The sequence below is a fragment of the Copidosoma floridanum genome, unplaced genomic scaffold (assembly GCF_036245765.1).
Source record: "Copidosoma floridanum isolate Cflo_tuat_1 unplaced genomic scaffold, Cflo_Japanese_pri ptg000027l, whole genome shotgun sequence".
Taxonomy (NCBI): domain Eukaryota; kingdom Metazoa; phylum Arthropoda; class Insecta; order Hymenoptera; family Encyrtidae; genus Copidosoma; species Copidosoma floridanum.
The window spans coordinates 5,524,762-5,541,084 of NW_028321904.1; the positions used below are offsets into that span (position 1 = coordinate 5,524,762).

At 32.3% G+C, this 16,323-nt stretch overlaps 1 protein-coding gene across 1 annotated transcript in view; it reads left to right on the plus strand.

Moving 5' to 3' along the window:
• The window catches only part of mmd (disintegrin and metalloproteinase domain-containing protein mind-meld), a 2,100,572-nt gene that overhangs the window by 324,063 nt on the left and 1,760,186 nt on the right, over positions 1–16,323 (plus strand). The gene's annotated exons all lie outside the window — the stretch shown is intronic.

Sequence of the window (16,323 nt, forward strand, 5' to 3'; positions counted from 1 at the left end):
TTTTACTTCAACTTTGACTGTTCCATCTTTTTTATCAACTTTAACATCCACTTAGAATTTTAAAAACCCTGCAATAAGAACTGTTTTTTCCCAAAACAATATGATAAATTTAAATTGTTAAAGCAATTTGAAGACACACTACTTCATTATATATCACCATTTAATACACATTGCTCTATTTATTTTTAGCAATAATTGAACATAATACTAATAGGCCCTGAAAAATTATTTGCCATTTACTCTTCTTCAATTATGTTCTTTGATATAGTTAAATTTTGGTTCTTTAAGAAGACATCTTAATAAAAAACAAAAATTCCATGGGCAGTTTCCTTACAAGTGATTTATATTTACCCACGCACATATAAAAGTTGTATACATCATTAAACAATGTGAAATTATTGCACACATGTATCCCTTCCAAATTTAAATAACCTTTTAACAATAATCAGAGCTGTGGAGCTGGAAAATAGAAAGATAAAGTACTATTACACACATAGACATAAAAAAATACGTGATAATTTGAACTGCCAAGCTTCAATGGAGATTGACAGTACTTCTTCTAAATTTTCATTACACGATAAACTTTGGTCCTGAACTTACAGCTAATACATTCAAACATTGAAGTATTGGTACATAAATTTCTGCAGGTGTACCACTGATATATGAATCAAGTCTAAAATGTCTAATTCTAATAAACATCTTCATGCAGGAAATAAAAAAAAATAGTATATTTTTAGACTTCTCAGATCCCTGACCAGAATTAAAATTGATCGTATTAAATTAGAATATGAGTCAGTTGTCGTCCATGTAAGAGCTGGGCAGTCAAAACTATAGCTGAAATACGGAGCATAATGACAAATAGTAAACAACTGCACCATTCAAAAATACATTAACTCTTAAACTACCAGTTAAAGGATATGAGTGCGACATTATTTCATATAATATTATTCTATAAGTGAATAAATGATCCACATTAATATTATTTTTCTGAATTTATACACTTTTATTTCAAGTTTATTAATTGCTAATGTACTTTATATCATTAAGGTTTTGTCTGTGAGTTAATACTGTCAAATTAACATATTTGTATGTTGGGAACTGTAACAGAGTACTCTTACCATTATTGTGTGTCTTACTACCCTGCTTGGCCACTAATCAATGTTATCCAAGCAACCACATTTGCTCTGCACAATATATGTGCTGCCATCGTATGTTAGTCCATGTCATACACCCAATAAGGTGGTTTCTATGGTTAAGAAAAAAATTTATGATCGTTATGAACATCAAACGACTCATTTTTTATAATGCTCCGAGTAAGACTGAATTTTTCAAATTTTTTTGACCATCCAGTTTTGTAAATATAATAGTCTTAAGTTAGAGATAATAACATAGGCTTTTAAGTAAATACTGTACAAATAAATCTTTGCGACTGAATAAATTTTAAACGTGATTCACCATTCATACGAGACGTAGAGGAAGAAATGACGAATACAGAAGAAAAAAAAGGTAATATTTACTGAATGATTCTTATGTAAAACAACTTTCATTAACACAAAGTTATGCTCTGCATTTACATTTGGTAAACATGGCAATGTCTCAACTCAAGCACAGCGAGCATGCATCACTCAGCTGACTCAGCTTAAAGGTTAACCAAGAAATTGCTTCTGATGGCTAAGTGCGACGTTGTCACGTTTCTGTTGCGTGTTCTCTATCTCACTTGCAGGAATCACTATTTCCCTCTCTTGCCATAGGAACATTGTTCGATTTATTTCTTCTAGCAAGCCGTCATAAGTCTCTGTAATTTTAAATTGCCCTTACAAAGTGCTGTACAAACGGTAAGACTTCCTTTCTTTCTCACATGGAACTCAAATACTAAAATTAAATTGTAATTTCACTATAAGTCAAAATATTTAAACATAGTTTTGTTTTGTTACTCCTTATTAAATGCCGTTTTGAGAGTGTATTCTTTTCTTGTTGTCATCTCATTTTCTATCTTTCCTTTCCTGTATTGATCTTTCGGCCTTCTCAAAAATAATACATCCGAATCCTAAACAAGCACTTATACTTTAAAGGATCAAATGACAGAAAAACCTTGATTTCTGAGGCTTAAAAAGAACTTACTATTAAATAAAAATGAATAATTAGTCTTATTGATACTTCATTATTCTATATAATGTACAGTGAACTAATAAATTTGTAAATAGTAAGTTAATATTAAAGTTATAAATAAGTTACGAACCACACTAAAACAAGGAGAAAAAAATTAATTTTTAGTAGGTATTGCTTTAATAGGGTTAGTGGGGTAATTAGCTAGTACACAGAAGAACAGTGGTTGAATTCTCAAAAAAAAATTTTTTTCCTTTTTTTTTTCACAGATTTAGGTATAAGGTAAACATCAAAATTCTTAATAATTATTTTTTTACATGTAGGCTTTAGTAGTATACTGGAGCGCTGTAGAAACAGTGGAATAAATTGAAATATTAACTTTAGTCTCGTATTTCCTTAACTTCATTGATCTAAAGTCGTCGGCTTAAGATATCTTGAATTTCAGTTTTACATATGTATCTACTGTATATATTAAATGGAAAGACTTTTCATTCAAATAGGAGCATGCCAAAAATGTTAGCAGCCTACAGGGGGTGAAGTCCACTAGTACATGTCTGTATAAAAAGTCATCACACGTCTGAGAAAATGGAATTTTGTTATGATGTGGTCCTAGAAAAAAATAAGCCAGAAAATGACTTAATCAAGTTAAAATTGACTAAAACTAGGATTTTGAAATATTTCCTAGCTAATTTTACGAAATAATGTTCAATATCTATTAATTTACATTTTAAATTAGTAATCTTACTTGAAAATTTTGAACAGCAACCCTAAAGACTTTTGCATGAAAAATTTTGTACGAATTGGTTATCATCAATATTGTATTGCACATCCAGAGTACTTCGACTATCAAAGTTTACTCTACACATACCTAAAAATCAGATACACACACAAATTTATGACCCGCCAGAGGTAATTTAATCCTATTAGGTTATAGTCTAAGAAATAAAATAAAACTACAAATGCCTTAATAAAGTCAACACTCAGTAGAAGCAAGGGTCTTAAAACATTTCTGGGCTATATAAAACTCTGTGCAATGCCTAAGAGCAAAGTATATACATATTTATTTTTCTATGGAGTAGGGTCTTAAAATTATCTACATTACCAATATGTTAACCTAATTGAGAATACAAGCAATGATTGTTTTAAAGAATTGGATCGTGTGTCTATTATGAAAGGAAAATAAAACATGTTATGTATTTTCATTTTGTAAATTATGCCACAAACGCACGCAATACAGTTTAGGGTCAAGTGTTATTGTTGCAAAATAACTAAAAAAATGGTACTTTTTTTACTTAGTGATAATTAAAAAAACTAATCTATTCAGAGAAAAAAAATTGCTTATGTTAGTTGTTAAGCACATACTTTAAAAAAAGGATTTAGTTCTAAGAAGAATTAAGACAGTGCTTATCAATCTCAAAATATGTCGGAAAGTTGAAAAAATAAAAAAAATAATAAAAAAAAATATGCATGGAGACATTTTTTTAAATTGATTTCCATGTAACAACAATATAGAGTAAAGGTACTATTAGGAAAATTTACCAGGTTCAGTTACTCAAATAGAAGATGGTAATACATTGCAAAAATTGTAAATTTAGAACTTTGGAACACTACAGTTTCTGTCACTGCACAAATATCCAAATGAAGCCAAATGAGATCGTATAGATGGTGGCCATGATGCTTCCATTTTAAGATTCTTACATAAACAAATAAATTCATTATTAGCAAAAACCGAATTCTTGCATGTCATAATTTTGCCAGCTTACTACTGAGAGATTGGCATCTAAAGCATTTAATGACGCTGATTTTTTTAGAAATTTAAAAGAATAAAGTATTTCACGACCAATAAAAGATACGTGACTTTACTTTTTTTTACTGTAGCAACTATTCCAATCAACCTACGTACTTAAAACTTGGACAGCTTATCCGTACACAGGGAAAAAGTGCAACATATTTTGTCGACGGCGAGAATCACACGGACTAGAGGCCGACCGCAAAATCACTTGTCTCATCTTAAACAGGGACAAACACTGGGATATAACAGTATTTAAACGTGTAATAACGATGCACCCAAGCAACCCTGCCAGTCAGGCTGGAATAACAAATGGTGGGGGTTTTTGCAATCCAAATTTTTGTCACTTTCTTGTCTCATCTCAAACAGCACGATTCTTACGCTAAATTGTAGCATTCAATCAGTATTTGAGAAAAAAAAAATAGGTGGCCTCGTTAACTGGCCGGAAAAGTGAGGCAATCCACAATTTTGTGGCCGGTTTTTTGGTCACTTTCTTGTCTCATCTTAAACAGCACAATTCTTACGCCAAATTGTTGTATTGTATATATAAGAGAAAAAAATAGGTGGCCTTGTTAGCTGGCCAGAAAAGTGAGGCAACCCTCTTGCGAAGTGCGAAAAATTCACACGTATTTGCTGCTTTCGAGCGTTTGTTAATACAGTAATGTGAAAGCTCGTGGTGGTCAATGCCATTAAAAATAATGATTTTATTCTTTAATGTTTGCCCACGCTTGTTCTGACTGTGCCAAAAATTATTAAAATTTTGTGTCTGCAGAATCACAGATTTTAATGCCCTGTGACAAACGCGCATGCAAGGAACATAGGTAAGCATAAAACGTTTTTTTCTAAAATTCTTCTTCTTTTAAATTATATATTCGGCCGTAGATTTTAAAGTATCATTTTGCATGCATTATTATTTGAGGAATAAAGGAAGTACTAAGGGTTTAGAAAAAAAAATTTTGTTCAAATTTTAACTGTACTGCTTTATTTATTTAAAAAAATAGATTGAAGTCGCAGCCAGTATATTACGGTTGGCATAAAAGTACAGAATTTGTAAAAAATTTTGCACGCAGTTTCGTAAAACCTAAAAATTAATTCTATCAAGTAAAGATAACTTAAATAAACTAACTGTTCTTTAACTAACCTAAACACACGTGCATACAACAAAGTTAAGTATAAATAAAATTTCGAGTAAAAGTTGAGTATACAATAATAAAGTTGGTTTTATAAGTACACAGTTTGTAAAAAAGTCTTGCACACAGTTCTATGATTTCCATTATTAAATTTTATTGCATGGAGAGATGATTTAGAAAAAAGCATCATCAATAAATTCAAACACACGTACGTACAAGGTTCCATTAAACTTGCAGTCAATTTAATTACACATGCTTATATCAACATTATTGGCTAATTCAGTACAGTTTGTGCTCGCAATTAAGTTCTTTTTTGGACTTATAGCACTGAGATATACAGTGAGATTAGTGAGCTTATAAATATTTCCCAGTAAAATTATGAACATGTCTGTATCTGAGCTCCTTACCATAACCGTTAATGGACCTACTATTTTGCTCATATGAAAAATCATCCGCGTGTCAGCTTCCTGATAATTACAACTTAAGTCGACCTCATTTGTTTTTACTATTACATTATTGGTACAATAAAACGAAAAACACTTATTTTCACACGTTAGGTACACCTTTTTTTTACCAATAATGCTTGTCGTTATTCAATCTTTTATGCCATCTTCTTCTCCTGTAAGTCTTCGCAAATTTGGAAAAAAAAATATTTCTTTTCTTTCAGAGGCCCTCCGAAAGTTGATGCTATTTTAGAAAAGACAAAAAATGTCAATACAGCATGTTACATGACTGGAATATCAAGTAACTTAAGCAAATAAATATTATGGTAGCATGCAATACTGTGTGATATGTACAACATTGCTTAATCGATCAATAAAAAAAATAATTCAAAGCATATTGTTTGCCATTGAGTCTGTTCTCTGTGAATAAAAATCCCTTTGCCAAAATTTATTGACGTAACATTCTATTCACTTGCTGACAGTGGTTATATATATTTTTATTTTATGTATTCACACACACACGCACATATGTTAGTGAGGAGATCACTAATCCAAAGAGTTCAGGCATATATTAAAGAGCCGTGTTTGAAATTTGCTTCAAGGCGATCAATACAAACGACAAAAATGCGTGTTTCGTAATCCGTAATATATTTGTAATGCTATGTAAGCTTTACGATTTCTGTACGACAAACGATGACGTATTATGTTTATGTTGTATAGGACGCATGAAGCTATCCTACAGCTAAACTAAGACTCTACATTGCAGCGATTTTATGTCTACAATTATTTTTAGGTAAAAAAAAATTCAATAAAATGAATACGTAAATTAACTGACATATTATTGTTGTTTTACAAATAATAATGCATGCAAAATTATACTTTAAAATCCACGTCCGAATATATAATTTGAAAAAAGAAAAATTTCAGAAAAAACGTTCTATACTTACCTATGTTTCTTGCATGCGCGTTTGTTACAGGGCATTAAAATCTGTGATTCTGCAGACACAAAATTTTAATAATTTTTGGCACAGTCAGAACAAGCGTGGGCAAACATTTAAGAATAAAATTATTATTTTTAATGGCATTGACCATAACGAGCTTTCACATTACTGTATTAACAAACGCTCGAAAGCAGCAAATACGTGTGAATTTTTCGCACTTCGCAAGAGGGTTGCCTCACTTTTCTGGCCAGCTAACAAGGCCACCTATTTTTTTCTCTTATATATACAATACTACAATTTGGCGTAAGAATTGTGCTGTTTGAGATGAGACAAGAAAGTGACCAAAAAACCGGCCACCAAATTGTGGATTGCCTAACTTTTCTGGCCAGCTAACGAGGTCACCTATTTTTTTCTCTCAAATACTGATTGAACGCTACAATTGAGCGTTAAAATCGTGCTGTTTGAGATGAGACAAGAAAGTGAAAAAAATTTGGATTGCAAAAACCCCCACCATTTGTTATTCCAGCCTGACTGGCAGGGTTGCCTGGGTACATCGTTATAATACGTTTGAATACTGATATATCCCAGAGTTTGTCCCTGTTTGAGATTAGACAAGTGATTTTGCGGTCGGCTACTGGTCTAGTGAGGAACAGAAATAGCACAGAAAACAGTTTGAAGACTACAGCACAATTTCGTTGTGGGTGGTAAACAACATAGCACAAAATTGTAGGTACCGAAAATATGTATGTAGAGTCTACAATAGGAGAGGACATTAGGAACGTGCTTATAAAAAATATTTGAAAAAAATATTTTCAGTTCCAGAAAAGCTGACGCAACTAAAATCATCAATTGAAGATTTACGTGCTGAAAACAATAATAAGTTTTAAGATTGATATGGGTTCTAGTATTTAGCCATATCAAAAAAACTATATTCTAAGAGTCTTAATATTATAAAATTAGTGTCAATAAACCGTGACTTTAGATGTTATACGGATCAAAGTTGATATGATATCTGTGTGAATTTGACCCTTGGTTAGTCGTTGTTAGGTTTATTGAGTTGGTTTTTTATCGTTAAAATAGTTATGAGGGTCGTGTACTAAGTCTCAAAATACTTGTTTTACCAGAAAATAGTGCTATTATCATGTGTAAAGATTGGTTATGGTAATTAGACGTTGTTAAACGCAATATGAACTCACCTAATATATGTCCTTAATCAGAAATATTGTTTAGGTTGTTAGGAGGCCCTCTGTTGGATACTGCAATAGCCTACTGAGAACACATGGAGGCAAAATAACGAGATCTGGTAGAGGCCCTCTATAGGTCTCCTCAATAGCCGTATACCCAACCACACGTGAAACATCTTTTGTCTTATATATATATATATATATATATATATATTGCATACATATAATCAATATTGCTGCTACAAAAATAGTACAATGAACAGCCAGAAGTGAGAAATAATTGAGGTTTTTGTGAAAATCATAATTAATTTTTAACCAAGTCTTTGCTGTACTTGAGATCTCAGGATAAAACCTTTTTAAGCGCTTTTACAGTAAATCTTTTTCAGTCTGTTGAATTTTACACTCTACACTACAGTTCTTTCATTGTAGTTCTTTTTGTGATAAAAAAATACTTTGCTTGTGTATTCATACGTGTTGTTGTATTGTACATCTATGTATATTATACCCCAAGACGTTAGGCTTGGCTATTAAGGATACCTAAAGAGGGCCTCTACAACACCCCATTATTTTGCCTTTGTAGGCCCTTAGTAGACATACCTCATGGGGACCTCTCATTTAGTATAGGTATTCTCAATAAGTTTCTAATCAGGTACTCACAACATTGACAAAATTGTTCTAGAGATGGTTTCTAGTTTTCAAAAATAACTAAAGCTTGTATAATGATAAACATTTCATAGTATATTTAAATTAAATCGTTGAGCCAATTTCTAAAATACCACAGTAATTTCCCTATATAATTAAGGGCTTCGTTAAAAATAAATTAACTAAAATTGTAAGGTTAGATGTTTTAATTAAAATTGAGAATAGTCAATTGGCTGCGCCCATCGGTCTATTAAAGAGAATAGTTAGATAAAAATCAGACAATTATTCAGATAATGGATGAAAATTTCAAGTAAATATGTTACAAAAAAGTAAAAATGCCTGTTAAAGCTGGTTCTGTAATATGATGTTGTTAAGAAAGATAGTTTAGTGTCAAATAAGCATTTACACTATTTAAGACCTTCTTTACTGAGCAAATCACCAAGCTTAAAAATTTTGGCCATTAATATTGATAGACCTGCTCAAAATGCAACTGCTCAGCCAATGCGTATTAGCAATATAAATGGTCCAGATTAAAGACTACAAAACATCGTAAAAACACAGTTTATTGGGTCTCTGAGCAAGACTACTGAATACAATAAATTAAATTTTTAGTCTATTATTAAGCACAAACATTTGTAACAGATCCGCGAATATGCTCCAAATGCTCGTCAAAACCTCTAGACAGGTTAAAATATTAAAGGTGTCTTAGATTTTTGAAACAAAGATACTTATACTGGTTTCGGTGGGGAAATCTAGCCAAAAAAATGTAACGTTATGAAAAAGCTTTACGAAAAACTGTAAGAGAACGAGAAAATGATGAAAACCAAAAACTACTTACTCTTAAGCACAGCCTCTGCTACGCTCTCTTGGCAAACTACCTTCTCCTCTCAATCTCTCTCGCTCTCTATCTCTCTTACACACAATACCACTGCATAAGATTATTATTTATAAGCTCTTTCCTCCTCTTTCGTTTGCTCATTATACCAGTGCTCTCGAACGGCCATCACTTAGACACACACACACACACCTGCGCGCACTCACGCATGTATACATACAAGTATGGTCCCATCCTGCTCAGCCTCAGAGTTATTTGTTATTCCAAGCTTCTTTAGATGAACCTAAAAAGAGTTTCGTGGATATCAGTCGGGGTCGTGTGGAGTGGCCACTAGAAGGCTTGTGGCGCGTATCCTCTGAAGCACGGACAGTTGCGCCAGAGTTTGTAACATTCTCGTGGCAACGAGTATTTATTGTTCAAGGGCCTTTTGCAGCCATCTATCTCACCTTGTCCAAGTCTGCCTGTGTCTGTTTACCTTCACGGAGAGATTCTAAGTATAGTATCGTTTTAATTGTACTTTTACTTATTAAGAAATACGCTCGTCAAGCAACTCGAGCTGTAAATTCATCCGTATAAGAGCCAATAACCCTAATTCTATGTTGAAGTTTATTCTTCTATATTAGTTATCACAAATTTAACTGTTATCATGCAGTGATTCTTCCTCATGGTTGCGACTTAATTCATTGTACGAATTTTTCATTTGAATAAAGAAGTTTTTTTTGTTCTCAGAGTAATAGTTCAAGTGTCATTTTATTTCGTAATTATTAGCTACAGAGTACTTAATAAAATTTTGTTGAACTTCCAAGAGGTCGATGTACGACAAGAAAAAGAGAATTCATATTTGCACATGTGATTCAAGGCTCGATTGGTCTTAGAGTCTCTGCTGATCGAGTGAATCATAGCAACATCAATAGACAGTATCTTGCAATTCTTAACGAGAGCTTAATTAATTTGTAAAGATGCTTATTTGCAAATTAAAAACTATCACTAGCTTAAGTGTAATTTTAGCCAGACCTTTTTCATCGTAAAGGTTCAATTTTATTCTACATAAAAAAGAAACAATGCCCTTTGACTCTTACAAGATAACATAATTTTTCTTTTTAAATTCTTACGGCATAGTTAATTAAGATAGGCAGTTGGAGCTTGGATATGTTTCTCTTTAATACTTGTTTTTTAAGGAAAAAAACATTAAATAGTCATTAACTGCCGATTACCATCAAAAACACAATGCAAAAGTGAGGGTAACTTGCGTGGGGATCATTCAAACCAAGGCTCGGGGAAGCCCACTTCTCTGCAGCTGCTCACGTGTGGCTGACGTGAAATCTAATATCGTGTGCCCAAAATCGCCCACGGTCAAAAAATCGTTAATATCTCGGCTTCCGTCGGTCGTAGAATAACTTTTTCTTTTAAACTGTCATAGCTCGCAGAAATATCATTTTTTAAGCACTTAATTTTAGGCTAAGAGCTTATTTACAGGCTTATATAAGCCTCTTCCAAATAATTTTTTAAATTTTTGGTCTTAACATGATTTTCGTCATTGATATTCAATGTGGCAAATGGAACTGCAGATTTAAAGAAGAAAGAATACTATGCCTTCACATATTTCAACGCTCATACTGTAAAAAAAAATTGTCAAAAAACCGTTTTTTTTTAATGAACACTATTATTTGTGCGAAAATGGTTAAACATACAATATCCAGGCTTAGAGCGGTCGTAATGCCATACAAAAGCTTTAATTTTTCTGCATTCTCAGATGTTTTAAACTATTTGCTTATGAATTATGAATAAATTTAAAAGACCACTGTTTTAGCGGTTCTTCGCATTCTGCAACTAAACCAATTATCCGCTTGTTAACCATCGTGGCTTACTTTGTAGGTCTTTCGAATACGTACTTTTTTTTGACAGGTATTTTTCATAAATCCAACAGAAAAATTGCTACTGTAATAAAAGTACTTACACATGCCTTTATTGGGCTTGAAAACAATTTTCCAAGCAATATTAGCTGTCCAAAATGTTCGATTATTGTTACTTACTACAAAAAACTTTCAAAACAGGTGGCAAACTTACGTCTTCATTTTTTTTCAGAATGCTTCTTTCTCTATTCTATTGCTTTTATGCCTATGGGACAGTCAATATCTTAGTAGCCGTTAGGCGGAGATTGGGTACGGTTGTGTCAATTTTTACGTGAGAGCCCGTTACTTTAAAAGTATGAGACTCAGCGGTATGAAAGTTGCTGCACATGATAATATGAGAACCCCTCTATACGTGTACACAAAAATTATGACTGCACGTACAGCTGCTCACATGTACGAGCTGTAAGAAAAAAAAAAAATTTGTCGCAACCGACCACACCCCAGAAGCGGTTATGACAATAGTTGGGGATGGTTGTGATAGGTTAAAAAAAGACATTGAAACCGCTTTAAATCACTTTTATTGTATCTTATGTTTAACATCATGCAATAGTACCTTTTTTCGGAAAATGTAACATGAGTTTTCAATTAAATGCATAAAATTTGAAACATTTTATGTCTTATATCTATTTTTGAATGGTATAATTTATTATTATAGATATTATATACCAAAAGTCTACATCCACGCAACGTTGTAGGTATTTGAACAACAGCTATTCCTACTTTATAGAAAATACTTTGTTGTTAACAACGTAACCTATACTGACGCTGCCTCCGTTATTGCCGTTTGCATTGGCTGCATCACGTTAACGAACTTATCACAATAATGTTATGTGATTTACTTGGTGAATTTCTGCAGCTTTTCGTACAGAAATCCCCTGCTTTGTATCATTGTATGCCTTTCAACATAACACGTACCCCTTTGCTTTCCCCTGGAATGTTCACGAGATATCTAAAAAGAAAAAAACTAATTTTACTTATGTCACAACCGTACCCAAGCAGTATATCACAACCATACCCACCGCACTCATTTAAAGAAAAAAAATCACCATGTAAACATAACATAGCTTACATGAAAAGTAACTACTGTTTTTTATGCACAAATGTGTATCTTATAATGAGGAAGAATACTCATTGCTTGATCTGTACATGTAAAGCGACAATCGCAATAAGAAATTTAATAAAAATACTTACATTTCCCTCCACAAAAATAATGTAGGCCTCTGGTGTCGTTGATATCACACGACAGCTGATGCTATTCTGTGAGGCACAAGTGGCCCAGCACTCTACTCCTCCCCCTCTTGTGTTTGGCGGCTCTCTCTTACAGTTCCGTCAATGTGACCAGTGTCACAACTGTCCTTTAGCACAACCGTACCCAGGCTGTATTAAACACTAATAGTGGCTTCTCCTTACTACTTAGCATTATAATCAATAACATAATAGACACAATACGATGTTTATTCACGCAACGTCAATACGCAACTGATTTTATTTACGTACAATGATAATTTGGTGGCGCATTCGTTCTGTGATTCGACTAAGGTGCGTAACTATATTTATTCTCTATATAACTTTGATTGTATATTCATATATGTACACATGTAGGTATATATCAATCTTATTAACGGTCCTGATGTAAAACGAGTATCTATGAAATAGATAATATTGCGTTTCGACGGGCTCAACTGCAACAATCATCTGGGCTCAAGTGCAGTGCAGAAAAGATCGTTATAATGGGCTCAACTACAACATTTTTAATCAGATGGGCTCAAGTGCAATCAGCCCCCCAGGCTCCCCCTACACGAAAAAAAATGGCCTGCTCGAGTAATAATGCAAACCATATCAAAGAACATTATCAATAATTCATTGGTTGAGCCATCAAACATGTTCTTTCCATCTGTGCTCATAAGACATTCGTTTTGAAAAGTTTTAGATATGGATGGAGAATTTTTTGCTTACTTGGTTGAACGATTTCTAGCTTTATTTAGTGCAAAATTATAAGAAGATATCTTTGACGGCTCTTAAATTCGTAAGTTCTTAAGAAATAAATTATTTGTTGCTACAATGTCTGAAAAAATTAGGCTGTATGGGTGAGCGTAAGAAGTGACAGTAAAATTTTTTTGGGTAATCACAAAAGTAACTATAAGGAATTAGTGGTAAATATGCTTAAGAAACTATGAGTAACTGGCTTGCTTAATATGTGTTGTGCTACATTCTCTCAATGTAAAACTTGATGTTTTTCTACAATATCTTAGAGATTATAGCCAGTAACAGGGAGAGTGTTTTCTCCAAGATATAAAGAAAAAAAAAAAACATTGTCAGAGTAGATGAATTTCACGTACAATGGTTGACTACTACTGTATAAGAGAAAAGAGAGCACTGACAAAAATGGAGTACGCAAACGCAATTTACTTCATCAATCATTTAAGAAGCAAAAGGTATGAAAGACCTTTCAGATCGTCCTAAACGTTCATTTTCATGGGTATACTTTGCTTAAAAAAAGTCAGTTATTGGTCCAATAGTATGTACACAAGATTTTCAGAATTATTTGTACAAAACTTATCAATTTTAAGAAGATGACATACTTTGCATGGTATTAATTATTATTTCAAACATTAACACATGACTTTTCTGAGATGAAAAAATTCAAACAAAATAATAATGTTGCTTGGAAAACAGCCAAGTAAACGTCAAGAAAATCGGCTTTATTCAAAACATCTCTATTTTTTTCATGAACAATACGTAAGATTTTTAAGCCTGAAAATTATGAAGGCATAAGTCAATTTCTACCCGTACTTCATGCCATAAAGTATGATATTGTTTAGTTATCTCAATTAAACTTCCTTGCTTCATGAGCTTTTCGGTTTCGGGACTATCTGGTTATTGAAGTTAGATGTTAAAAGATCGTAGATATCATAGGGTTGTATGGTTATAGAATTCGAGGTCAGTTTTATAAATATGTGCAAAAAAACTGTGCTTGATTTTAAAGATTTTTTAAAGCTTGGAAAAAAATTCTGACGTAGAGATGTCAAACGGGTTGCGGGATCGTGTTCAGCGGGAAGAAATACATAAAAATAATATAGGGACATCGATGGTGGAAAAAACCAGTGGACAGTGGGTGCTTGGGTACCCAAGTTTAAAATTATACTTTGATAAAATCGTATAATAGATAACATAATTACAAATATAAATGTACCTTCTATGAAATGATATTGGGTACAAAGGCGGCTCAATTATTACTGGTATGAGCATACCTACGTTAGTTAAAGGTGGTTTTAATAAATATTTTAATATTGAATCACTTAAAAAGATTTGAACAACATATTGTGGCACACTACAATATAAACAATATGTAGGCTAGCCAGTATAAGACTATGCGATTTCGTCAAATTTTCCGACGATTGCAAAACAACTTTGTACGACGTATGCTGTTCACAATTTTAACGTGATTCTTATATCTTCCATATATAATCATACGCTTATTCCTTGTCCATCTTATATGCCCGAAGTATAATTGTATCAAAAAGGTTAAGAAAAACCATCCTGCAGTACCCCTTACTTTAATAGGGGTAGTGTAACATGCCATTAAATGCTTCTTTATGACGTTCATTACACATAGATTTGTTTGAAAGATTTTATTTAAAGATTAGAAATTTATTCAAAATAGCATAAGAAATATGCAAAAAATTGCATACTGTTCAAGTGTACCTTTTTTCACAAGTTAAGTTTAAAAAATTGCTATTTAACATGTAACTTTAAGAAAAAATCACTTAAAATTCTATTATAAGATCTGTGTACGATTTCCCACATTTTTTTATATGAAAGATAACTTTTAGATAAACCTGTTCTATTTTTAAATAGATCTATCATTTTTTTCCTTTACAAGATAAGAAACCAGGGGTCACATACGCTTAAAAGCGTCTACGTAAGAACATCCATATGAGAAAATAATTGCCAGCGTTGCTGCAAATATAAGCACTTCTCCTGCTTTTCTTAATTTAAACCTGAATTTATTTTTTACTTACTATGTGATAAACGTACTAAGGTCGAAGCATAACCTAAATCATAAACAGCAGCTTGTCGAAGAGGAAGACGTAGTAAAAATAAGTTATTGTACTTATACAGGACAACACATTTAGTTTCTAATGTTTAAAAATTTTGAAAAAATGTGGAAAAATTATATTAACAGTTATTTATTTACTTTTCAAGTTTAAATTAATAAAAAGTTAATAAATATTCATCAATTCATCGAAAACCTGTTGTGCTAAGATTTACTAGTTACCAAGTTTTCGAAAAAAATGCCTAAAAAAATAGTTCATTAAATGAATTATTTACTTATTACTGTTATTCATCACTAAGCCTAACTAAATAATGACAGAAAACTAAAACTTACGCAGAAAGTTAAGTTATGAACCACAGTATAAAAAGAAGAAGAAAAATATAGATACATAAAACTTAAAATGTGTTGTGTGGTGTAGTAGACTTGTGTGGTGTGAAAGGGACCAGTAGTACGTCAAAGGAGGTACGGTAAAGGGGGAAAAATGTAGTAAAACCCACTTTTCTATTACACTTTTCTTGAAGGGTCACCAATCCAAAATCAATCGTTTACTCTGTAGTGCAGAGCGCGCCTATAGAGATATAACTTAAAAAATCTTTTTTCGTGAGCCTATGTTATTAAAATTGTGATAGACAATGTTTGCTCAAATGACAGCAAGATATTATGGCACAGCGAAGAATCTATTAATTTTAAAGAATAAAAAGCGAAGTATAATAACTTTACAATAGCTTCCTTTTTCTTGAATTAGCAAGGTATAAGAGAGCTTTACATACATGTTAGTTAATAAACCAGGTTTTACTGGAGAAAAAAATGCAATCCTAGTAAAATACTACCATGAGGCTCTGTCGCGGTTAAAGACTTATGAAAGTTCGTAACGATTTTTTCTTGTTAAGGTAATCTATGTACTTTTCGCAAAAGAAACAGAGCCATCATCAAATCCAAATTTTTGTATGAATGCAACACCCGTAATTTTCTAAAAACTTTTAGCTTTTGCTGATATATTAGAAAAATGAGAACAGATGTTCAAAATTGAGTTTAGGTTGGTAATTAAATAATTGCACGAGCAAGTTTCTTCAGTAAATATTTGTACGAAAACATTTATTTTTCAAAACTATTTGTTAACAAAACTGACAATATATTTAGTGCAGAATATAAGAGGATTTTCTTCCCTGCATTAAGTTACTTCCATATAATCTGCCTAAGTAAGTTTTTATCTTAAAATCTTGCTTCTAAGTATGTGCCTTTTCTTAGCTCATAGCTGAGCACACATGTGTACATTAAAGCAA